At 46.6% G+C, this 24,570-nt stretch overlaps 1 protein-coding gene across 5 annotated transcripts in view; it reads left to right on the top strand.

The window, feature by feature from the left end:
• The first annotated feature begins 16,144 nt into the window (after positions 1-16,144).
• Positions 16,145-24,570, top strand: part of LOC117361664 — a 162,762-nt gene continuing 154,336 nt past the window's right edge. For 4 of the 5 annotated variants that reach the window (XM_033947311.1, XM_033947314.1, XM_033947315.1 and 1 more), the window contains exon 1: positions 16,145-16,233. The gene's annotated coding sequence lies outside the window, so the exon portion shown is untranslated. Of the gene's footprint in view, positions 16,234-16,390; positions 16,642-24,570 lie in introns of those variants that run through there. The other variant, XM_033947312.1, reaches the window with a different exon arrangement.

Raw genomic sequence — 24,570 nt, forward strand, 5'->3', positions numbered from 1 at the left:
TTTATCAGAACCATAATGAACAATACATTTGCAAGGAAATCTAAGGAAAAATTTTCCTCCCACTGAAGTTACGCCTGGTTTTAATAACAAAAACTGCTTTCTTAGTTTTTGAGTCTCTTTGGTAACATCAGAAAAAATTTGTACTTTCTGACCCAGGAACTCTTTAGTTCTGTTTTTCTCTGGCTTTTTTTTTTTTTTTTTTAGTCACGGTTTGTTTATTAAGATTTTAAGTTTACAATGCATGGTAAAGAATAAACATACGTAATGAACAGCTGGAAACATGCTGATCAGAGTACAAGTAACACTAAAAGGTACACAGTAAATAAGATTACATAACAATAAATTCCATGGGACAACAAATGCATATCCCAGATTTAGGCTAGAAAAACCACCTAACAGCAAATATAAGCATGAAAAAGGCAATGATACAAAAGAGAGGAGAAGAAAGGGAAGAGAAATAGAAGGAAAGAAAAAGAGATAGATAAGAGTGGTCAGTTCAGGAGGAAGAGATGGAGTGCAAGTAAGATTTCAACAGTGACCATTTCACCTGAAAGGAAGAAAATCTATCAAAAGATTTAGCTAAATAAGCTTCAGTTCTGTAAGTGAGGCATACAAGATTCCACCATTGAAGTAGGAGGCCTTGGATAGGTCCTTCCAGCAGGTAAGTAAGATTTTTAAAGCCAAGGAGAGTAAAAGATCAAACAGACAAAAATTCGAGTCAGAAATCAGAGTGGATACCTCAAAGGATTTCAGTAGGAGCATCTGGTAGGTTAAGGGTATGTTGATATGAAAGATGGAACAAATGGTGTCCCAGGTAGAGGTCCAGTATGAAATAATTGCTGGACAGGAAAAGAGGTGTTTGAGGGAACCTATGTCAGATTGACAAGTCCAGCAGAGGTCTGAATAAGAGGCATTAATTTTATGTGATTTGACTGGGGTCCACATTGCTCTATGTAGTAGGAAGACCATGTGTTGGAGATTTGAAGCTGAGCGGGAAGTGTGGAAGGTGGAGTGATAAACATGGGACCAGGCTTCCTCTGAGATGGAGATCCCAAGGTCCATCTCCCAGGGAGTCTGTAAAGCGGATAGTGATATAGGAAGTAGAGACTTGATAAGTTTGTAAAAGTGTGAAGCGGTGTGGCCTAGGGCTAGAAATTGTCGAGAGAAGGTATATAAGGAGGGAGCCGATCGAAAAGATACAGGGAAGAGGCCAGATTTTTTAAGTGATGATCTTAGCTGAAGCCATTGATAGAAGTGGGAAGCGTGGATAGAAAAAGATTCCATTAAATCGTTAAATGTGAAAAAGGTTCCGTTAGGGTGACTTATCGAACCCAAGTCCCAAATGTCATGATTAAACCAATGGGGCCAGGAGACAGGTTTTTTATCAATGGTGATGTGCTTATTATACCACAGGGGACAATAGGAGGAGAGATGCCAGGGGATATCAAGGCGGGAGTCGAGTTCAGTGAGGACTTTGTGAGTTATCGAGAGAATAGGATTTTTGAGGTGATCAAGGAAGCTCGCAGTGCCCATCAGGCGGAGAAGGGGAAGAGGTTTCACAAGGGACGTTTCTAAACGTAACCAGTTGGGTATGTCCGACAAGGAAGGAAGGAGAGGAGAGCCACTCTGCTCCCTGTCTTAATAGAAAGGCTTTATGATAACAGTAGAGATCTGGAAAGTTGACACCGCCCTGGTGTGTGGGGGCTTTCAGCTTACAAAGCGCAATTCTATGAGGTTTGTCATGCCAGAGGAATCTCGCCATCTTGGATTCCAGCTGTTTGTATAGAGAAGGTGGAAAAAGGAGGGGAAACATATTGAAGATGTATGTGAGTTTTGGTACCACCATCATTTTTAAAGTGTCTAATCGGCCCCACCATGAGAGCTGTAAGGGAGACCAGGAAGAGAGAATGGAGGAGAGCTGAGTGAAGAGTTTGGAAGAGATTAGTTGTATAGTCGAGCGGATGTCTCTACCAAATGTGAGTCCTATGTATTTAATCCCGTCTGAAACCCAGGAAAAAGGCTGAGAGGAGATAGTAAAAGGGAGACAGGAATCGTTTAAGGGCATAATTTCAGTTTTGTCCCAGTTAATTTTGTATCCGGAGATCAAGGAAAAAGAAGAAATTAACTGTATCAAGGAGGACAAGGAGGGTTCAGGATCTGAAAGATATAGCAAGATGTCGTCTGCATAGGCAGAGATCTTGAATTCAATACCTGCTATTGAGATACCCTTTATGGTGGATGAGGTTCTAATGGCTACAAGGAGGGGTTCCAAGGCTAAATTAAATAAGAGGGGGGATATAGGACAGCCTTGACGGGTCCTTCTGTGTAGAGTAAAGGAGGAGGAAGCTTCGTCGTTCACAATCAGTTTAGCAGTGGGACTATAGTAAAGAAGAGATAACATATGAACGAAAGGAGGAGGAATACCAAATTTAGATAAAACAGTAAACAGATAGTTCCACTCCACTCTATCGAACGCTTTTTCAGCATCAAGTGAGACAATGGCTTTAGGGCTAGTGTCCGATAGAGTGGAGTGGAGTACATGGCATAATAATCTAGTATTATCTGCTCCATAGCGACCCTTCATAAAGCCCACCTGATCCCTGTGGATCAGATGAGGCATAACTTTTTCTAATCGGAATACCAAGAGTTTAGCAAAAATTTTGTAGTCCAGGTTTAGGAGTGAAATTGGTCGGTAGTTCTTCACAAGTTGAGGGTCTCTGTTTGGTTTCGGTATAACAATGATGTTTGCTTCTAGGAACCGACGGAGTCCATAAGGGTTAGACAGTAAGTTCTGGAAGTAAGAAAGCAGGTGTGGAGATAGGAGATCTGAGAGTGTCTTGAAAAATTCTGAGGTTAAACCGTCTGGACCCGGAGCTTTGGCTGAGGGCAAAGAGGAGATGGCACAAAGGACTTCCTCAGAGGAAAGTGGTTGTTGAAGAGACTGCTGTTGGTATTCGGACAGAGTGGGCAGATTCAGTGAGCGAAGAAAGTCTGGAATAGAGTTGGCAGACGAGGAGGTTTCAGATGAGTAGAGATCTTCATAGAAGGTTTGGAATTCTTTTAGAATGTCCTTGGTAGAGGTGTGAAGGAGGCCAGTAGAGGATTTAATATGAGTGACCCTGTGTTTGGAGTGCTTGCCTTTAAGGAATGTAGCCAGTAGACGACCAGATTTGTTGGCAGAGGAGTAATATGTAGCAGATTGGCGAAAGATGGAAGCTGAGGCAAGCGAGCTGAAGATTTCATTATATTGAAATTTAAGAAGTTGTAATTTTTTATAAGTGGAAGGGTCATGGCGGTGGTAGAGCTGAGACTCATAAGAGTGGATCTCTGATTCCAGTTGAAGAATGGTGGATTTGCGTTTTTTTGAGTTGAAAGGCAGAGTAACTGATCACTTCTCCCCTGAGCCAAGCTTTGTAGGATTCCCAGACAAGGGAGAAGTCTGTAACTGAAGAAAGATTTATGTCGAAAAATGATTGAGATTCCTTCTTAATGTGGGAGAGAAAGTCCTCATCATGAAGGAGAAAGTTATTCATTCTCCATTGTCGAAAGGAAGAGGGAACAGACCATTGGATTGTACAAGAAACAGCTGCGTGATCTGAAACGGTGATGTCATGGATTCGTGAAGAAGAGACAAGATTCAGATTGTCTTTGGATCCTAGAATGTAGTCAATCCTGGAGTGAGATTGATGGGGAGCAGAGTAGAAAGTATAATCTTTGGTGGTTGGGTGAAAAATTCTCCATATGTCAGACCATCCATATAAGTCCATTAACTTGTGAACTGCAGTGCGGACTCACAGCTTAGCAGGGCGGCAAGTAGAAGATCTATCTATGAATGGGTCGATGGGAAAGTTGAAGTCCCCAGCGAAAATGGTGCGAGATGTTAAAGAGACGGAGCTCACAGTCTGGAAAGAATGAAAGAAAGAAGGGTCATCAGCATTGGGGGCATAAATGTTGAAGATGTTTAAAGGTTGACCCTCTATTGAACCTTCAACGAGGGACCATCGGCCGCTGGGATCGTATTTATGAGAGGAAAGTTGAAAATTAAGGGATTTCTTCATCAGGGTGATAACACCATGTTTTTTACCCTGAGCCGGTGCAGCAAAACAGTGTTGGACCCAGCCCCCTGACAGTTTCTGTGCTTCCTCTAAGGAAAGATGAGTCTCTTGTAGTAGACAGATATCCGCTTCTAAGTGTTTAAAGTAGTGTAGGATCTTTTTCCTTTTAATGGGGCTGTTAATCCCATTGACGTTAAGAGAGACTAGGTGAATTTTAACCATTTATTTTAGCAGTGAAGGATGAAATCCAGGAGCAACTGAAGACATTTAGGTGAGACCAATAATAATAATAATAATAATAATAATAATAATAACTTTATTTTTCTATACCGCCATAGTCAGACGACTTCTAGGCGGTTTACATAGTAAGAAGGCTGGACATTCAGCGAATATTAAAGGTTTTAAAACAGTACAAAACAAAACAATAGATCCACATACAATACGATACTATACAATACCGTGAGGCTGAATAACAATACTATACATTAAGTCTAAATACAATACTATACATTAAGTCTAAATACAATATCGTACAAAGAGTCTAAACGCAATACAATAGTTTAGATGCGAAAGTTACGTATTAATTGATTGGAGATCTAAGGGTAATGAGTGTCTGAGGGATTTAGAACAACCATGAGTTGGGGTTCTGGGTTCGAGGAGATCAAGGTATGAGGGGTTTGTAGAGAGAGAGAAAATGCGTTTTGTGGGGAGAGGAGACCTGGTGACGTTGGGGACCGTTTTAGTCAATGTATTTTGCGAATAGGGCAGTTTTGATTGTTTTGCGGAATGCATTATAAGTTACGTTGGGTTCGATTATGTGGTTTTTCAGCCAGATTTGCTGTCTGTTCGCTTGGAACTTAAAGGTTCTATCTAGGAAGGCTTTGTATCTGCAGCCTGTAATCTTTGGGTAAGCAATGGTAAGATGGAAAGAAGATGACCACTCCGTGCAGGCAGAACGAGGAGGGGGAAGGAAAAGAAAGTAGCAGGATCATGTTTACAGCAAACCAGAACAGAATAATAAACGAAGCTCCATAGATAGGGTCGCATGTTATCAAGAGGAGCTCAGCAGGCCGCTCCTCAGCCTGCCTCATGGTGAAGAAACTGGAACACAGCCCTCTAGAGCGGTAAAGAGAACAAATAGGGTTGATCAGTCAGGTCATTGCTCCCACATATTCATCGAGGTATTTTTGAAGGTCCGCTGGCGAATCAAAGTTCTTAGTGGAGTTGTGGTAAGTCACCCGCATCCGGGCCGGGTAGAAGAGCCCATATTGTGCTCCAATACTTTTTAGTTGAGGCCGCATGGACAGGAAAGCCTTTCGCTTTTGAGCAGTAGTTTTTGAAACATCAGGAACAAACGTGATCCGTTTTCCATCCACAGATAAATTAGAGGTAGATTTTGCGGATTGCAAAATTTGGAGAGCATGTGGGAAACGTAAAAGCTTCATAACAATGGGTCTCGGAGGCTTGGATGCTGAGGGGGGGCCCGAGGGGACCCTGTGTGCTCGCTCGATCTCCAGAGGAGGAGAGAATTGAATCTTTAACATTTTTGGGATGAAAGAATGTAAGAATTCCAGCATATCTTTCCCCTCTGTGGACTCCGGTAAGCCAAGAAGGCGCACATTGCTCCTACGCATACGGTTAGAAATGTCTTCAAGATCCGTTTGTAAAGATGAAATTTTGAGCAAGTCTCTTTGTACAGCTAGGTATTGGGCGTCATGTGCTGTTAAACGTTCCTCTGCTAATTCAATGCGGGCATTTTGCTGCTTTAATTGAATCATTATATTGGCCATTTCAGTCTTGATGTCGGCAGTAGCAGCAAGATTCTCCTGCATCAATTCACGGAGAACTTGCAGGTCTTGTGAAATAGAGGCGCTGTGATCCGCGACCGCGTGGGCGGCTGAGGCCTTAGCTGGAGACGGCGGCTCATGCTTGGAGCGTTTAGAGGCGGAGTGCGGCGGAGCGGGGCTCGCAGGCAGGGTAGAGTCTGACTTACTGGGCTTAGAAGACATTCCGGTAAGTGCAGGCTGCGACGTGGGACCTGAATACGCGCTCGGAGGAGCTGTGGAGGCACTTAATAGGCAGGGCTGAAGCGGAGCAGAATCGCTAAGCAGCCATCTTGAATGCGGGCACGCGACGCCCCTTTAGTTCTGTTTTTGAAGAACATCTTCATAATCCAGTTCTTATCTGGCATCAATGCAACTGTTACCAGTAATGTTGCAGGTTTAACTAATTCTTTCATTGAACTTTCCAATAATGTAGTAATGTCCAATTTTGATTCCTGTTGTCCCTCGTTGATCAATTGCTGATCCAATTTTCTATCAGGCAAGTAAAATACTTGTGTAAATGGTGGAATTAATTCTTCTGAAACTGAGAAAATCTCCAAGAGGTATTTTTTTAACATTTCCCTAGGAGACATAGAAGATATCCTGGGGAAATTTAGGAACCGCAAATTATTGGCTCGTTGGCCATTTTCAATCATTTCCAGTTTCATCCTGATATTTGTACTATCTCTGATCATAGTTTCTTGTACTTGTTTGACCCCTACTATCTCATTTATATTTTTTTCTGAGGTAGCTTTAACTATAGTCAATTCTTGTTCCTGCTTATCAATTTTCATTTCTAATGCCTTAAGTTGTGGATTCAATGAATTTCCCAGTCTAACTACTAAGTCCCAGAGAGACTCCATTGTAATTTCAGTGGGTTTTTCAACCAAAAAGAAGGGAGTCTCACCTGCCATACTTGTAGGAATCGAGTCTTGTTGTATCTCCCTTTGCCTTGATGTTCCAGCCGCAGTATCCTTCTCCAGACTTAAAAAGTCTTTTGATAGATCCACTACATCGCTCGAAGATGAACCAGCCTCCTGGGCTACCGGCAGTGCCTCTATGGACGTGCCTTGTGCCTGCGGTGAGCTTGTATGCTGCGGTTGGGGGGGGGGAGGTATCTCTTACTTCCGGGCTCAGCATAACCTCTAGCCCCTGGATTCTGGCGGCGTCACCCCGTACCGCCAAGTCCTGCGGGCGATTCCCCGAAGTTGCCGGCTCCCTCTGAAGCCGCGTCAAGAGGCGCTCAATAGTGAGAGGAGGAGGAATTACAGAACGCCGCGAGGCTCCGGCGGCACTTCTCCCTCTCCTCTTAGGCATGAGGGTAACTTCAGAGCAAGCTGAATAACCAGAACAGGTAAAGTAAGTCTATCGAATGCTCAGGAGACGCTCCGAGTTCAACCACTCGCGGCCATCTTGGATCCCACTCCCTCCTGCCAGTTTTTAATCCACGTGAGTATTTCACCCTCATTGCCATGGCTTGCAATTTTACAAAGTAGTCGTTCATGTGGAACCTTGTCGAACGACTTCTGAAAATCCAGATATACAATGTCAACCGGGTTGCCCTTGTCTATCTGCCTGTTTACTCCCTCAAAGAAGTGCAGCAAGTTTGTCAGGCAAGATCTGCCTTTCCTGAAACCGTGCTGGCTGGTCCTCATTAAACCGTGTCTGTCAAGGTGATCAATGATGCGGTCCTTTATCAGCGCCTCTACCATCTTTGCTGGACCGAGGTCAGACTCACTGGTCTGTAGTTTCCCGGATCTCCCCTCAAACCTTTTTTGAAGATCGGCATAACATTTGCCACCTTCCAGTCATCTGAAATCTTTCTCGATTTGAGCGACAGAGTGGCTATCAGTTGAAGCAGTTTAGCTATAGTCCCTTTCAGTTCCTTGATGACCCTCGGATGGATGCCATCCAGTGCCAGGGATTTATCGCTCTTAAGCCTATCAGCCTGCCTACATACCTCTTCTAGACTGACCCTCAACCCTGTCAGTTTCTCGTCTTCGTAGTGCTGCAGTTGTCTAAGAAAACCAAGCTCCGTCCACCAGATTAAAAGACTCTCTTAACATCGGAAACGATTGCATAGTACCATCAGTATGTAACACCTGAAACAAGTAATACAAATCCTTCCCAAACCACATATTGAAAGACCCAGGACTCATCCCAGGGACAAAGTTCTCATTATCCCCAATAGGCAAACACGGTGTCATATCAGACCGAACAATCAATTAAGAAAATAAGAATTCCTTCTGCTGGATCAGACCAGTTGTCCATCGTGCCCAGCAGTCCACTCACGCGATGGCCCTTAGGTCAAAGATCAATGCCCTAACTGAGATTAGCCTTACCTGCGTACGTTCAGTTCAGCAGGAACTTGTCTAACTTTGTCTTGAATCCCCGGAGGGTGTTTTCCCCAATAACATCCTCAAGAAGAGCGTTACAGTTTTCTACCACTCTGTGGGTGAAGAACTTCCTTATGTTTGTAGGGAATCTATCCCCTTTTAGCTTTAATCTAATATTTGTGTGTCACGCATACCTCCTCAGGCTCTAGGCGACTTGAGGAAGGGAAGGGAAAGGGTAGGGGACATGAAACCTAAAACTTAGGCAATAAGTAAAGGTCAGTGGCTTATGATGATCTTAGAAGATTAGTTGTCGAAGAGTGAAGTTTTCAGTTTCTTTTGAAATAGGGTGTGGTTGGTTTTCGTTCTTATAGTCTCTGCGAGTTCGATGTACATATAAGACTGCCTCCCAGATGGGAGATAGTCATATATATGGCAAACGGTGCAGAAAACTGGGTAGCTCATCTTCCTGCTTCTGTCTGCTGCTTCCATAGCTGCTGGTGTCCTCTGTGTCTGCGGTTTATGTAGTGACTCGCCCCTTCTGAAGGCCCTTCGCAAAGGCACTCTCGACACACGCCAAATGGCTGAGCCCTGTTGGCTCCTCCCCTTTTAAGAGGAAGCTCAGGATCAGTGCCTGGATGACATCAGAGGGGTGGGCGGAGCTATCTCTCACAGCAGCCCCTCACTCTTGCCTGCCCTACTTCTCTGTTCCCCTCTCTCAGCTCCCGATTCTGTCTCCTGTTCGCCTGCCTCCTGACTTTCTCCTGCCTGCCCTGCTCACTGGGCTCACTTGGCTTGTTTGTAGGGGGGACCCTTGAGAAAGCTCCATGCGAAACATGGGTCCAGCCCTCCCAGGTCAAACTGAATGAATACAATGTTTGAGATAAGTTAATCTTTCCTTTGATAAAGGTACCACATTTTTTGTACTATAAGACACACCTGACCATAAGACACCCTAGATTTTGAGGAGGAAAATTGGGGAAAAAACCCATTCTGAACCAAATTGTGTCAGCCAAATAGGATGCAGCGTAGTAGGATCGGGGTTAACCTAAGCAGTGACTTACTGCTGCTGGAAAAAATAGAGAAGTCTAAAGGACAGGGGCAGGGTGGACCCAAGGGAGAGGTGCTGAACTCTTTTTTTTTTTTTGGGGGGGGAGGGGAGCTGAGAGAAATGCTAGATAACAGGTGAGGGAACCAGGAAGGAGGAGATACCATACTATGGGGAGCTTTTGTAATATAAAGCAGTTACTGTATCTCTTCCCAAGTTTGGCCAAACTAGTCTTTAGTGGAGGGACACAATTCCATGTCTGAAGAAGAACCTTAAAGCAGCCCTGCTTTCTGACAATACTTCATTATTATTTTAGACCTGGCTATCAATTAAAGCCCAGTTAAGCAATATAACCCGCTACTAAGCAAAGTCAGAAGCTCCTGGAGCATTGGTCTAATCCAATGTAATCTAATGCTTAGTTTTGTATACCGGGTCCTCAATCTGGGAAAGCTCGACTTGGTTTACAGTGGTTAGATAAGATAATAAAAATATAAACAGTGATTAAATTATACAAATACATAGTAACATAGTAGATGACGGCAGATAAAGACCCGAATGGTCCATCCAGTCTGCCCAACCTGATTCAATTTAAATTTTTTTTCTTCTTAGCTATTTCTGGGCAAGAATCCAAAGCTTTACCGGGTACTGTGCTTGGGTTCCAACTGCCGAAATCTCTGTTAAGACTTACTCCAGCCCATCTACACCCTCCCAGCCATTGAAGCCCTCCCCAGCCCATCCACCAAACGGCCATACACAGACATAGACCGTGCAAGTCTGCCCAGTACTGGCATAGTTCAATATTTAATATTATTTTCTGATTCTAAATCTTCTGTGTATAGCAGAAATAGAAAAGAAATTAATTACCAAAATGGTAAACAGAATGGTTTTCAAAGACTTGCGAAAGGATGAAAGAGAACTAAAACTTCGTAGAGAAAGTGGAAGATCATTCCAAAGTTGAGTGAACTTGAAGGGCAGAGATTGACCAAAAGCTTTGGTTCTTTTGATACCTTTATTGGATGGACAAGCTAGCTTAAATTGTTGATAGAGGGACTAGCGGAGAGAAAATTCCAAAGAGAATTTTGAAAATAATGCAGGCACATTTAAACTGGACTCTAAAATACACAGGAAGCCAGTGTAGATTATAAAGTAATGGTGTTACATGATCAAACTTATATTTCCTGAAAATCAATCTGGCAGCAGTGTTCTGGATCAAATGTAATCTAGAAAAATAGTTTTTGTAATACCAAGATACAGGGCGTTACAATAGTCAAGATGAGATAAAATGGACTGAACCAGAATGGAAAAATGTCTGACTTTCCTCAGCACACATAGATTGAAAAAATATTTATTGATCACAGAACTAATCTGATCCTTAAAAGAGAGCGAGGAATCGAAAAGGACTCCCAAAATCTTAGCAGAAAATTTGATTTGTAAAGAAGTTCCAGAGGCCAATGCTACAGAACTAGGGAGATAATCTGGTTTCGGGCCAAGCCACAATAATTTCGTCTTGGATGCATTCAATTTCATCTGAACAAACTGGGCCCAGGGCCGCCATCAGGGCAGTACTACCAGTCCTGCATTCAGGGGCCCGGAGGTGACAGGGGGCCCGGGCTCCCCCAGGGTCCTAGGCAGTGTTCCCTCTAAGGCAGCGGTCTCAAACACGCGGCACACTTGTGGCTCTCCAGGTTTTATTTGTGGCCCGTGGTCTGGAGGCGATCATTCTCTTCCTTTTGGAGCAGTTCGTTCAAAGCTGCGGGTTGGCGGCTCCTTGCGCTATCCACTCCTGCATCGGAAGCCTCTCTGATGTCACAACATCAGAGAGGCTTCAGACGCAGGTGCGGATCTCGCAAGAAGCCGCCACCCGTGGCTTTGAATGGAATGAGCTGGCCAGACATGCTGCTGCTCCAGTGGCGTACCAAAGGGGGGGGGGGCGGTCCACTGTTCTCCCTAGAATGCAGCTCGTCTAGAGCAGTGGTGCCCAACCTACTTCCCTTCCCTTCTCACTGCTGCCATCGGGATCAGGCCGGCACCGTGTCTTTGATCTCCCTGCTTCTCTTCCCTGCTGGGCCGACCAACTCTCGCGGTGGCCCGACATCAATTCTGACGTCGAGAGGACGTTCTGGCTAGCCAATCGCTGCCTGGCTGCCCGGAACGTCCTTTCCGACGTTAGAATTGATGTCGGGCGGCGAGAGTTGATCGGCCCCGTGCAGAAGAGAAGCAGGGACATTTCGGCCTGTTCCCGATTGCGGCAGCGGCAGCAGCCTATTCCGCGGCGGTGGTGGCATGGGGGAGGCAGGAAGGAAGAAAGAAAGAAGGTGTGTGTGTGGGGGGGGGGGGACAGGGAGCCAGAAAAAAAAGCAAAAAATGGGGCACGGAGGAAGGAAGGAAGAAAGAAAGAAGGGGGGGGGACAGGGAACCAGAAACAAAGCAAAAAAATGGGGCACAGAATCAGAGAAAGACAGACATAGAGAAAGAAAGAAAAAGTTGGGGGAGGGAATGAGGTCTGGAGGAGAGGAAGCATACAGGAGGCTGAAAGAAGGGAAGAAATATTGGATGCACAGTCAGAAGAATAAAGTGCAACCAGATGAAATTACCAAACAAAGGTAGGAAAATGATTTTATTTTCAATTTAGTGATCAAAATGTGTCTGAATTTATATATGCTGTCTATATTTTGCACTATTGCCCCCTTTTACTAAATCGCAATAGTGTTTTTTAGTGCAGGGAGCCTATGAGCGTCGAGAGCAGCGCTGGGCATTTAGCGCAGTTCCCTGCGCTAAAAACTGCTATTGTGGTTTAATAAAAAGGATGGGGGGTATATTTGTCTATTTTTGTATGGCTGTTACTGAGGTGACAATGCATAGAGTCATCTGCCTTGACCTCTTTGAAAAAACCCAGAATAGGAATGATAATTAACATATTAGCGTATAGTGTGCTTTGTGTTTTTTAGTTTTATTTTTGGTAGATCATTTTGACTTGGTCATTTTAAAGTAGCTCGCAAGCCCAAAAAGTTTGGGCATCTCTGAGCTAGAGCGTTGAAACTGTGTATTTCTATTTTATCCCCCCCTTTTACAAAACTGTGGAGCGTTTTTTAGCGCCAGCCGTGGTGGTAGCAGCTCTGATGCTCAGAATTCTATGAGCGTCAGGGCTGTTACCACTGTGGCTAAAATCCACACTACAGTTTTGTAAAAGGGGGAGGGGTTCGTTTGTGATGACATATTCCATACTAGGCGAGGGTGTTTTCTGTGTGTTTGAAAGATATGGTTTTCTGTTAGGATTGACGATGTAGGATTGATCTGTGCTGGTCTGGCTTGTTTAGTTTTACAATGGGTGTATTGATGTACTGCTCACTGCAATATGTAAGATGCTGCCTTTTCCTAGGTACTCATGTGTGACGTGTGGTTTGTTACTAAAAATCATGTTTTTCTTACAGATGGGGGGGGGGGGGGTGCCAAAAAATGATGGGCCCCGGGTGTTACATATGCTAGGTACGCCACTGTATGTAAAGATACCAGAAAGCTGGTGTAGCAAAAACTTTAAGTAAATTGTTATTCTTCTAAGTTTTGAGTATTTAACCCTCCCACAATCTCACGGGCACTCGTTTCAAGTTTATTGAGATTTTGATTTAAACGCAATATCAAATATTTTCAATGCATATAACAAAAATAAATTTGGGGAAATAAATAAAACCATTTGAACAATAAACATACAAACATATCCATAGATGATTAAAAATACATAAGGAGTACAAGGATAAACTACATTTGTTTAAAAATGCGTCCTCCGTGCCTGCTCATAAGTTTGTGGAGTATGTAACTTGTCGCTCATGCATATTTTTTTTTGCACACACCTCATCAATCATTAGAGGAAACATTAGTCCTAGGCCACCATAGCACAAATTCCTGTATTATGCTTCTGCTGTGCACAACAATAAACACTGCTGTCATACTTTTTTTTGTCCCCTGCCGATTTCCTGATAGCACCCCCCCGGACAAAAGGGGGTGGGGGGAAGGGGTGCGTGGGGGGGCCCAATAGGATTGCTTAGTAAGGGGCCCAGAAATTTCTGATGGCGGCCCTGACTGGGCCCACATTTGGAGTTTAGAAATGCAACTATTAACTTTTAAATCATGTTGATCTACCAATGAATGCCCGCTGTACACATGGAATTAACTGGTCGCCACGCCTCCTTCATACCAGCTCTGAGAAGCGGTGATCGCTGTGGATCTGGTTCACAGGCTTCTTGCTCCTCCTCAGGCGCTTGGACAGACTCTGCTTTCAGTCCTGGGATAATTTGATAGAGCCCCATTGCCGCTGCCCGGAGCTTCCCAGCGCCCAGGAAGATGCAGGGCCCGACAGAGAAGAACACGAACGGAAAGCAAAGGCTTCCTCCCGCCCTGACAACACTCCCCAGCTATGTGCTTCTCCCAGCCGATTTGTAGCTGCCTGTCTCTGTGCGCCCTTTAACACAATGGAACCTTGGCCCACGAGGGAGGTCAGCATGCTGCTACTGCACGCACACCCCATCAGTCCCCAGCCGCATGCTTCTCCCGGCTGGTTTGTAGCTGCTTGTCTGTGTGTACCCTTTAACACCACAAGGGGTCATTATGGAGTGAAAAATATGGTATATATTAAAATTGATATTAAGAGTATTTAAAAGCTTTGAGAAACTATTTAAATTTTAACTTATAAATTTAAAACATAATAATTTTAAAAAAATTGAGCCAATGACAATGTGACACTTAAATCTTCACCGCTATGAAAGTTTATTGAGCGACTGCAGTGGTCGTGCTGAGGCTCAGAAGATTTGGTTTGTCTAAGCTGGAGAAAATATTGAAACCACTCGGAGATTTGAAGTTGGGTGATTATATTGTGGGGATCTCCAGGGTTAAAATTGAAATACACAATTACATTGCTTATATTTGAACAGTGTATTTAATAAACATAAACATACTAAGCCCAAAATTCTGGATTAATCTGCTAAATTGATAAAAGAAAAGAAAATTATTTAATTCACTTATAACCTGCCTACAACTAAGTGGCTTACAAAAAATTTTACACAAAATAAATACATTAAAACAATAAAAAAAGGAGAGCACGACTTAATATCTCCTTCCTCAGCTTTATTGTCTGATTGGCTGGATTCAGTTGTGCTCCCTGTCTCCACCTGCTGGCTGATGGTCATAACCCATAAGTTTCTGGATTCATCTGCTCTGATGCTAAGGATGCTTCTTGTACTTGTAATAATAAAAACAACTTTATTTTCATATCCTGCAGTACCTTGTAGTTCAGAGTGGTTCCCATTAAGAAAAGCTGTGAAAAGGCAGTGAAAATACATTGACATTTTTCATAAGAAATACATAATCAAGATGATTAAACAAATTTATTTAAAAAAATAAGTTTTCAATGATTGTCTAAATGTTTGATATGAAAGGGAATTCAGAAGCAGCCACTTACTTTGAAAAGATAAAGTTTTGTCAAGGAATCTTTTAAACATGCATTCTTTTAAAGTTGGAAAGGAGTACAAAAGAATTCCATGTGTACTGCTAGATCAACATGATTTAAAAGATAGGTAGGTGCAAGGCCTAATAATGTTTTATAACACAAACAGGCACATTTGAAAACTAGTCTAGCCTCCATCGGCAACCAATGTATTCAATTTAAAAGAAGTCTCCTTAATTTTATTGGTTGAATTGACAGCAAAACTTTTTTTTTCTGAATTTAATTTTAATTTAAAGTATTTGGCCCATTGTTGTATGTGACCAAATATTGATGATAAAAAAATTTTGCCTCTAGAGACAGTGAGATAACAGGAACAATGATTGTAATAGCCTTGGCGTAGTTGTAGAGTTGCAGTTCTGTACGCAGTGATGTAATGTAATTTATTTCTTATATACCGCTACATCCGTTAGGTTCTAAGCGGTTTACAGAAAATATACATTAAGATTAAAATAAGAAAGGTACTTGAAAAATTCCCTTACTGTCCCGAAGGCTCACAATCTAACTAAAGTACCTGGAGGGTAATAGAGAAGTGAAAAGTAGAGATAGAGGAAAAATAAAATAAAAATAAACATTTTAACAAGACAGCATTGATCTAGATACTTTGGAAGGTAGAAGAGAGGAGATGCTATATTAAGATTAAAGAGAGGAGTTGGGGGAATAAACTTCTTCACTAGAAGTTGGTCCTCGAGGAGTGTGTGGCGCGGTGGTTGAAGCTACAGCCTCAGCACCCTGGGGTTGTGGGTTCAAACCCCACGCTGCTCCTTGTGACCCTGGGCAAGTCACTTCATCCTCCAGAGCCTCAGGTACGTTAGAGAGATTGTGAGCCCGCCGGGACAGAGAGGGAAAATGCTTGAGTACCTGATTGTAAAACCGCTTAGAAAACCTTGATAGGCGGTATATAAAATCCTAATAAACTTAAACTTAATCCTGCTGGATTTTCCCCAATGAATATGCAATTGTAGAATGAATGAACTAAGGAGGCTAGAACTGATTATTAGTAATAATGGTTGATATAGACTCATAGCTGGAGTACCGTAATGCTAATATTCCAAAACGAAATTCATTCCAAAGGAATGTGGGCTGATTGGTGCCAATTCGGTGTTCAAACCAGTTTATTCCTCCGAAATGAAACGTTTCCGAGCCACATGAGCTCCCTTACTCCTGGTCATCAGATGAATTGTATTTGGTGGACATAGGGAAGCCCAGTTAGTAATCCGAAACGGACCATGCTTGATGGCCAGAAACGACTCCGTTTCCTTCCACACCCAATTGCTTTTGACATTCTGGAAAGGGATCAGCCGTTAACGCTTCAAAGAGCGCGTGACTGCATCGGCAGGACTCGGGCGCGCGCATGCGCCTTCTTGGGCTCAAGCGAGGGGAGGGGCTTCTTAGAAGGGGCGGGAAGCGGCAAATTGAAAGTTGCGGGGTGGCTGTAGGGCCACTCGCGTGAGTCGCTCCCACCGAAGCAGCAGTCGAGGTAGGATGGGGCGAGGCGATGTGGGGGTGGAGGCGCTGGCGTAGCGAGGGAGCTTGGCGCCCGCCCTTCTAATGACCGTCGGCGCGAGCGGTCTCAGCTCCCTTCGAACATCACGTCCCGGTCCCGCGCCAAGGAAGTGACGTCAAAAGGGAGCAGAGGAGAGGCGCTGGCGCCGGGCTGGATTACATCAAGTCATGTTCAAGGCACCCCGCTCTGTCTAGCGTGAGGACAGTCCGTCGAAGCAGCTTTGGAAATAAAACCCGGATGGCTCAATCCGTCCTTCTTTTTCTGGAGCCACCTAGCTACACCACATTCCGGAAAAAAACGGAAAACATTCCTCTTTGATACTTGAACTCTCAGATTTTCCACTTTCCTGCCCAAGTATCTCCCCCTCCCTCTCTTCTCTATGTAAGTGGCCTTGAGCCTGCATAGTTAGATATGGTAACCCTACCCATACCACTTTAACTTTCCTGGTACAAGCAGCATCTCCAACTTGCTGCCCACGTTGGCTCTCCCTCTGATGTCACTTCTGAGGCACTGGACTCGGGACAGAGGGAGAGCTGCTGCTCGCGCCAGCAAAGAGCTGAAGATGCATGTGCAGCAGGGGGGGCAGAGAGGAAGAGAGGTGCTTGGGATGGACCGCCTCCTCCTGACACCATTGCTGGAGAAGTTTCATTTCCCACATGCTGAAGTTGGTGTCCAGGGTTCCCATGAAGTTTCAAGTTTATTTAAAATTTCTTATACCGCTCAATCGGGCTTCTGAGCGGTGTACAATAAAAATACAGCTTACAATGATAAAACAAGGTTAGAACTTGACAATAAAAACAACAGGGGAGGTTGGAAAAACAAAAAGACTCAAACTTAAAATGAACGGGAACATGAGGAAAAATGGGGAAGAACTACAGCGATGAGGGTAATGTTTGTAAGGAAGAAACGTAGGAACAGCTCAAAGAAATGGCAGACTGTAGAGCAAGCCTGGTCTTTATTCAAGGACACGGTGAGTGAGGTGCAAAATCTGTATATCCCCAGATTCAGAAAAGGGTGCAAAATGAGCCAAACAAAAGACCCGGCTTGGATAACTAAAGAAGTGAAGAAAGTGATAGGTGATAAGAAGAATTCTTTCAGGAAATGGAAAAATGGCAAAACCCAGGAGAACTGAAAAGAACACAGGAAGTATCAAAAAGAATGTCACCTTGCGGTTAGAAAAGCAAAAAGAGAATATGAAGAGAGGCTAGCCAGGGAAGCACGAAATTTCAAACCGTTCTTCAGCTATGTTAAAAGTAAGCAGCCGGCTAGGGAGGAGGTGGGACTGCTGGATGACGGAGATAGGAAGGGAGTGGCGGAAAGACTAAACATGTTCTTTTCGTCAGTATTTACAAAAGAGGACACATCTAATATACCAGAACCTGAACAAATCTTCAAAGGAGACCAAGCAGAAAAAATAACATCCATGGAAGTAAGCCTCGAAGACGTACACAGGCAGATAGAAAAATAAAAAACTGACAAATCACTAGGCCCGAACGGAATCCACCCTAGGGTACTGAAAGAACTAAAGGAGGAAATAGCGGAACTACTACAGCAAGTCTGTAATCTATCCCTGAAAACAGGCATGATCCCGGAGGATTGGAAGATAGCCAATGTTAAGCCCATCTTTAAAAAGGGATCGAGAGGTGACCCAGGGAACTATAGACCGGTAAGTCTGACCTCAGTTCCGGGGGAAATGGCGGAAGCACTGATAAAAGATAGCATCGCGGAGCATCTAGAAAGGAATAAACTTATGATAACAAGCCAACATGGCTTCTGCAAGGGAAGATCGTGCCTGACGAACTTATTGCACTTCTTTGAAGGAATTAACAAACGGATGGACAAAGGGGACCCCATAGACATCATATACTTAGACTTCCAAAAAGCCTTTGACAAGGTACCCCATGAACGCCTACTTTGGAAACTGAAGAACCATGGGGTGAAGGAGAGGTGCATAGATGGATCAAAAATTGGTTGGTGGGTAGGAGTGAAGGGCCACTACTCGGACTGGAGGAGGGTCACGAGTGGTGTTCCGCAGGTGTCAGTGCTTGGATTGCTGCTATTCAATGTATTTATAAATGATCTAGTTTTGAGAGAAACGCAGAAGAGAAGACGAGAGTTTCTAATTTTGAAACCAGAGGGAAACCCAATTAGGGGGTGTTTTCTTTTTACGTTACCCCTGCAAGTGTATTATAAGATACCACTCTTTAAAATATGTTTTTGTAGACCCTTCTCATTTAGTTAGTTTTCTCTCCCTAAAACGCTTGCAGAATGAAGGTGTAACAGCTCCTGTATAATTAAACACACTTTGTTTCAGCAGCAGATATACATATCTTCATTATATTATTATGACTTAGTAATTACTCTTTTCTTACTTCTTGGATCACTTATGAGGACTTGAGTGTATTAAGAAATGCTTTTCTTATTTTGATGATTTTTGTTTAAAATCTTATGTCTTAGATTACACTTTCTGTACAAGATGTTATCCCAGGACAAGCAGGCATGATATTCTCACATGTGGGTGACGTCATCTACGGAGCCCCGAAGCGGAAGCATTTTCAAGCAAACTTGATTGAAGATTTAAGTTTGCTCTGCTGCTCCACGCATGCGTGCCTTCCTGCTCCACTAGGGGGCGCATCCCCTTGTGGTCTCCAGTTCAAAATTTTCCGCTGAGCCTAGAAGTCGTGTTTTTTCAGGCTCTGCCCCAACTGCCTTCTAGCACCGCGAATTTTCTTGTTTTTCCTCGTTTAAGTCGCTGTGCGCGAAATTCTTCTTCAACTTGATTCCTGCTTCGTTTTGACCGACCCGGAGGCTTCCGGGTCCCCGTGGCCGCGTGGCTACTCGAGCCGTGGCCACTTTCGATTCTATGTCTCGGCCTTTGACCGGCTTTAAAAAGTGCACCCGGTGCGAGCGGCTTCTTTCCATCACAGACCCGCATCGCCGGTGCATCCTTTGCCTGGGGGCCGCTCATCCAACCGACTCCTGCCCCCAGTGCGCTACTTTCCAGAATTGGGCCCTCCGTCGAAGGAAAGCCCGCATGGCGGATCTTTTTGCCCCAGACCAACCTTCTACCTCGGCCTCGAGGTCGGCCTCGGCCTTGACCTCGGCCCCGAATACCTCGGCATCGCCTTGAGACTCGACTCCGAAGTCCTCGGGACAACAGAAAGCCTCGGCTCCGGGTAAGTTCCCTCTTCAGGTTCTGTACCAGCGAAGAAACCAACCTCGGGGACACCGGCGACGCATGGCAGAAGTCCAATGCTTACAGCCCCGGCGAATCCCTCCAAGCCTTCGGGCCGTGCCTCCACCACACGGGAATATTCTGATATGAGGTCGCCCCCGGTGGAGTGCACCGAGGCAGGGGACATGCCTTCGATGCTGTCCGTGTCCGTCTTCCAGGACCTATTCCGAGCAATGATCTCGTCGGAGCTGTCCGCTGCAATGGCCCATCTACAACCGGCCTCGACCTCGACCCCGCATGTGCCAGACCAGCCTGAGCCTCGCGTTGAGCCACCTCGGGGAAAAGTGCGCAAACTTCGCCGCATCTCATCCTCCTCGGACTCCTCGCCGAGGCGCTCTCCCCCCACAGACCGCCACAGGGCAAAACATCGTGCTAAACCGACAGAAACCTCAAACCGCCGTACCTCCAAGAAGGCCCGGGGTTCCCCCACTCTACGAGGCCGTTCCCCTACACCTCGTACGGGACCGCTCAGGGTGGCGGAGTTATCACTCCAACCCGCGCATCCTCCGAACTCCCCCTCGGACCGAGGCTCCGGTCCGAGGTGCCAGGCTTTCACCGAGGGAGTCCGGGTCGAGGTCACCGATTCAACATCGATCGGTACCCCGAACCCCGGCATCGTCTACAAGGGGCTCCTCGAGACGTCGGAGATCCCCGACCCCGGAACACTCCCACAGTGCTTTCCCGGTCTCGGAACGTGGATCGGAGCAGGAATCTCGATACTCGAGGGAAGCCTCCCCGTCCTTCTCCACCCGACGGATGTCTCGTTCACCGACCCCACACGGGGCCTCGGGAACATCCCGCCCATCCTTCACTCGCTTTATCCAGGACATGGGCCACGCTCTGGACTTAGACCTCCAGTCCGACTCCAGATACTCAAAAGAATACCTAGCGGAGCTGGACATGCCATCACTGCCCAGAGAGTCCCTTCGTTTACCACCTAATCCGGTACTCCAACAGGCTTTCTTCAGGAACCTGGAGACCCCCTATATGGTCACAGCCGTCCCCTCCAAAATGGAGGCCAAGTACCGTACGGTACCCTACCCGGGGTTTGAACAACCGCAGCTCTCCCACCAGTCGCTGCTGGTAGAATCGTCCCTGAAAAAGGCTCACCCCTCCCGGGTCTCAGCCACGGTTCCCCCAGGTCGGGAAGGCCGAACCCTGGACAAGTTCGGCAGGAGACTATATCAAAATGCGATGATGGCCTCTAGGGTGCAAAGCTACACTTTCACCTTCACATCCTACCTCAAACACCTCATCGGACTACTGAGAGCCTTTGAGACTGACTTACCAGCCTCTCGCCAAGGAGCGTTTAGCCTGCTTGTAGAGTCCCTCTTCAACCTACGCCTCCATCTATTCCACCCGGCCTACGATGGCTTCGAACTCTCCTCCAGAGAGGCAACCTTTGCTGTCGCCATGCGCCGACTAGCTTGGCTGCGCCTGGTCGACATGGACCCCAACTTACAGGACCGGTTGGCTAACCTCCCCTGCGTGGGAAAAGAGCTATTTGACAACACTATAAAGGCGGCTACAAAACGCCTCTACGAACGCTCATTTGCCTCCCTCGTCCGGCAAAAGCCAAAACCGCCCGCGTCCAGGCCGTTCAGGGCCCCTCCGCGCCGCTACCCGCAAAAATCCACTCCCGCCTACTCCCGGCCTCCGCCAAGGCATCCGCATGCCCACCGTCGGGCCCCACCCAAATCCCAACCACCTGCAACTACCAAACCATCCCCGTCCTTTTGACAGAGTCCCAGGCTCCCTGCCCATCGGGGGCCGCCTCAGAGCTTTTTACCCTCACTGGGAACAACTCACGTCGGACGCATGGGTCCTTGGCGTGATCTCATCAGGATACTCTCTCAACTTTCGAGCCATTCCTCCAGACAGCCCCCCAGGGAAGTGCCCTCCCAACCGCACGCTGCTACCCCTACTCCTCTCAGAAGCTCGAGATCTGCTTCGCCTGTGAGCAGTGGAGAGGTTCCCCCCGACCAACGGGGGAAGGGCTTCTACTCCCGTTACTTCCTGGTACCGAAGAAAACGGGAGACCTACGCCCAATATTAGACTTGAGACGACTCAACAAATTTCTGGTACGGGAAAAATTTTGAATGCTTTCCCTACCGATCCTCTACCCCCTGATCGAAAAAGGCGATTGGCTCTGCTCCCTCGATCTGAAGGAGGCGTACACACATGTTCCAGTGCACCCCGCTCACCGCAAGTTCTTGCGTTTCCAAGTAGGGGACCTGCACCTACAATACCGAGTCCTCCCCTTCGGCCTAGCATCGTCACCCCGGGTCTTCACCAAGTGCCTCGTGGTGGTCGCAGCTGCCTTACGCTCCCAGGGTCTTCAGGTATTCCCCTACCTGGACGACTGGCTGATCAAAGCACCGTCCAGGGAAGGGGTTATCTCAGCGACCCAACAGACTATTATCTACTTACAGAATCTGGGGTTCGAGGTAAACTTCCCAAAATCCCAACTGAGCCCCTCGCAGTCCCTGCAGTTCATCGGGGCCACGCTGGACACGGTTCGCCTCCGTTCCTTCCTCCCCCTCCGCGTCTAGAGGCGTTAGTAAATCTGAGTCGAAGGATCTCACTGCTACCCTCGGTATCAGCTCGACAGATGATAACTCTACTAGGCCACATGGCCTCCACCGTCCACGTCACACCATTCGCCCGTCTCCACCTGAGAATCCCTCAATGGACCCTAGCCTCTCAATGGTGTCAAGATCGGGACTCGATCGATCGCCCCGTGACAGTGACTCCTTCCTTGCAACGATCGCTCCGCTGGTGGGCCGACTCTTCAAATCTTTCCAAAGGTTTGCTCTTCCTCGCCCCCCCACACAACAAGGTACTCACCACGGACTCATCGGAGTACGCTTGGGGAGCCCATCTGGATGGCCTACGCACTCAAGGGATGTGGTCAGCAGAGGACCGTCGCTGCCACATCAACATGCTAGAGCTTCGGGCCATCTATCTCGCAGCTGTAGCTTTTCAACATCTGCTCCACGACCGGGTGGTTCTCATCCGAACCGACAACCAGGTAGCAATGTACTACGTAAACAAACAAGGGAGAATAGGGTCTTGGCCCCTCTGTCGGGAAGCCCTGCGCCTCGGAAATGGGCAATCTCCAACAACACCTTCCTTCGAGCGGTGTACATACAAGGAGAACAAAACTGTCTGGCGGACAGACTCAGCCGCCTCCTCCAGCCACACGAGTGGTCACTGCACTCTCAGACCCTACGACAGGTGTTCGAGCAGTGGGGGACTCCTCAAATAGATCTGTTCGCATCCCCCCACAATCACACACTGCCTCTCTTCTGCTCCCGGATATACTCCCCGGACCGGCTCGAGGCCGACGCCTTCCTCCTCGACTGGGAGGGAAGGTTCCTGTACGCGTTTCCGCCGTTTCCCCTGATCCTGCGGACGCTTGTCCACCTGAAAACAGTACAAGCCACCCTGATCCTGATTGCTCCTCGCTGGCCACGCCAGCCTTGGTTTTCCCTTCTACTTCAACTCAGTGTCGGAGATCCACTGCCTCTGCCTCTGTTTCCCTCTCTACTGTCACAGGGTCAGGGTTCACTGTTACATCCCAATCTTCAATCTCTTCATCTGAATGCTTGGTTTCTTTCCCCCTGACTTCTCTCCCCGTGTCTCAATCAGTCAAGGAGATATTGGAGGCCTCTAGAAAGACCTCAACGAGAACCTGCTACTCCCAAAAGTGGACCAGATTCTCAACCTGGTGCTCCTCCCACAGCCAGGACCCGGTGTCGGTCCCCGTCCCTCTGGTCCTTGACTATTTACTTCAATTATCTCATTCCGGCCTAAAGACCAACTCCATTCGAGTACACCTCAGTGCGATTGCGGCCTTTCATCAGCCCCTGGAAGGGAAAGCCCTCTCGCTCCATCCCTTAGTTTCTCGCTTCATGAAGGGTCTTCTGAATGTCCACCCTCCTCTCAAACCCCCTCCGGTGGTTTGGGACCTCAACGTGGTTCTGGCTCAACTAATGAAACCTCCATTGGAGCCCATAGACAAATGCCATCCAAAATTCCTCACTTGGAAGGTAATTTTCCTGCTTGCGCTCACTTCTGCTCGGCGGGTTAGTGAGTTACAGGCTCTGGTAGCGGACCCACCCTTCACGGTATTCCATCACGACAGGGTGGTACTCCGCACCCATCCAAAGTTCTTACCTAAAGTAGTGTCTGATTTTCACCTCAATCAGTCCATTGTCTTACCTGTGTTTTTTCCCAAGCCCCACTCTCACCCCGGAGAGGTGGCGCTCCATACTCTTGACTGTAAGAGAGCGTTGGCCTTCTACCTCCAACGCACTCAGCCACACCGGAAAGTCCCACAATTGTTTTTGTCTTTCGACCCATAAGAACATAAGCAGTGCCTCTGCCGGGTCAGACCAGAGGTCCATCCCGCCCAGCAGTCCGCCCCCGCAGCGGCCCAACAGGTCATGACCTGCCTTAATCACCAGAAGGGGCCCCCTTGCCTCCTAGGTTTCTCATCGAAGTCCTATCTTCCCATCAATGTCCTAACCCTCCGGCCTTGCACCTGCATGACCTGGTGAGCTGTCTATACTTATGCAACACCCCAGCACCTCCCTCAGTACCCCACGATCCCCTTTTCCCTCAGGAATCTGTCCAATCCCTGTTTGAATCCCTGTACTGTACTCTGCCGGATCACTTCTTCCGGGAGCGCATTCCATTTGTCCACGACCCTTTGGGTGAAGAAAAACTTCCTTGCATTTGATTTGAACCTATCTCCCTTCAGTTTCTCTGAGTGCCCCCTCGTACCTGTCGTCCCTTTTAGTCTGAAGAACCTGTCCCTGTCCACCCTCTCTATGCCCCTAAGTATTTTGAAGGTCTCTATCATATCCCCCCTGAGCCTCCTCTTTTCCAGAGAGAAGAGCCCCAGTTTATCCAGCCTCTCAGCATATGGGCAGTTTTCCAGCCCTCTTACCAGTTTCGTTGCCCTCCTTTAGACTCTTTCAAGAACTGCCATGTCCTTCTTGAGGTGCGGCGACCAATATTGAACGCAGTATTCCAGATGTGGGCGCACCATCGCTCGATACAGCGGCAT

The sequence above is a fragment of the Geotrypetes seraphini genome, chromosome 5 (genome assembly GCF_902459505.1).
Source record: "Geotrypetes seraphini chromosome 5, aGeoSer1.1, whole genome shotgun sequence".
In the NCBI taxonomy this organism is placed as follows: Eukaryota; Metazoa; Chordata; class Amphibia; order Gymnophiona; family Dermophiidae; genus Geotrypetes; species Geotrypetes seraphini.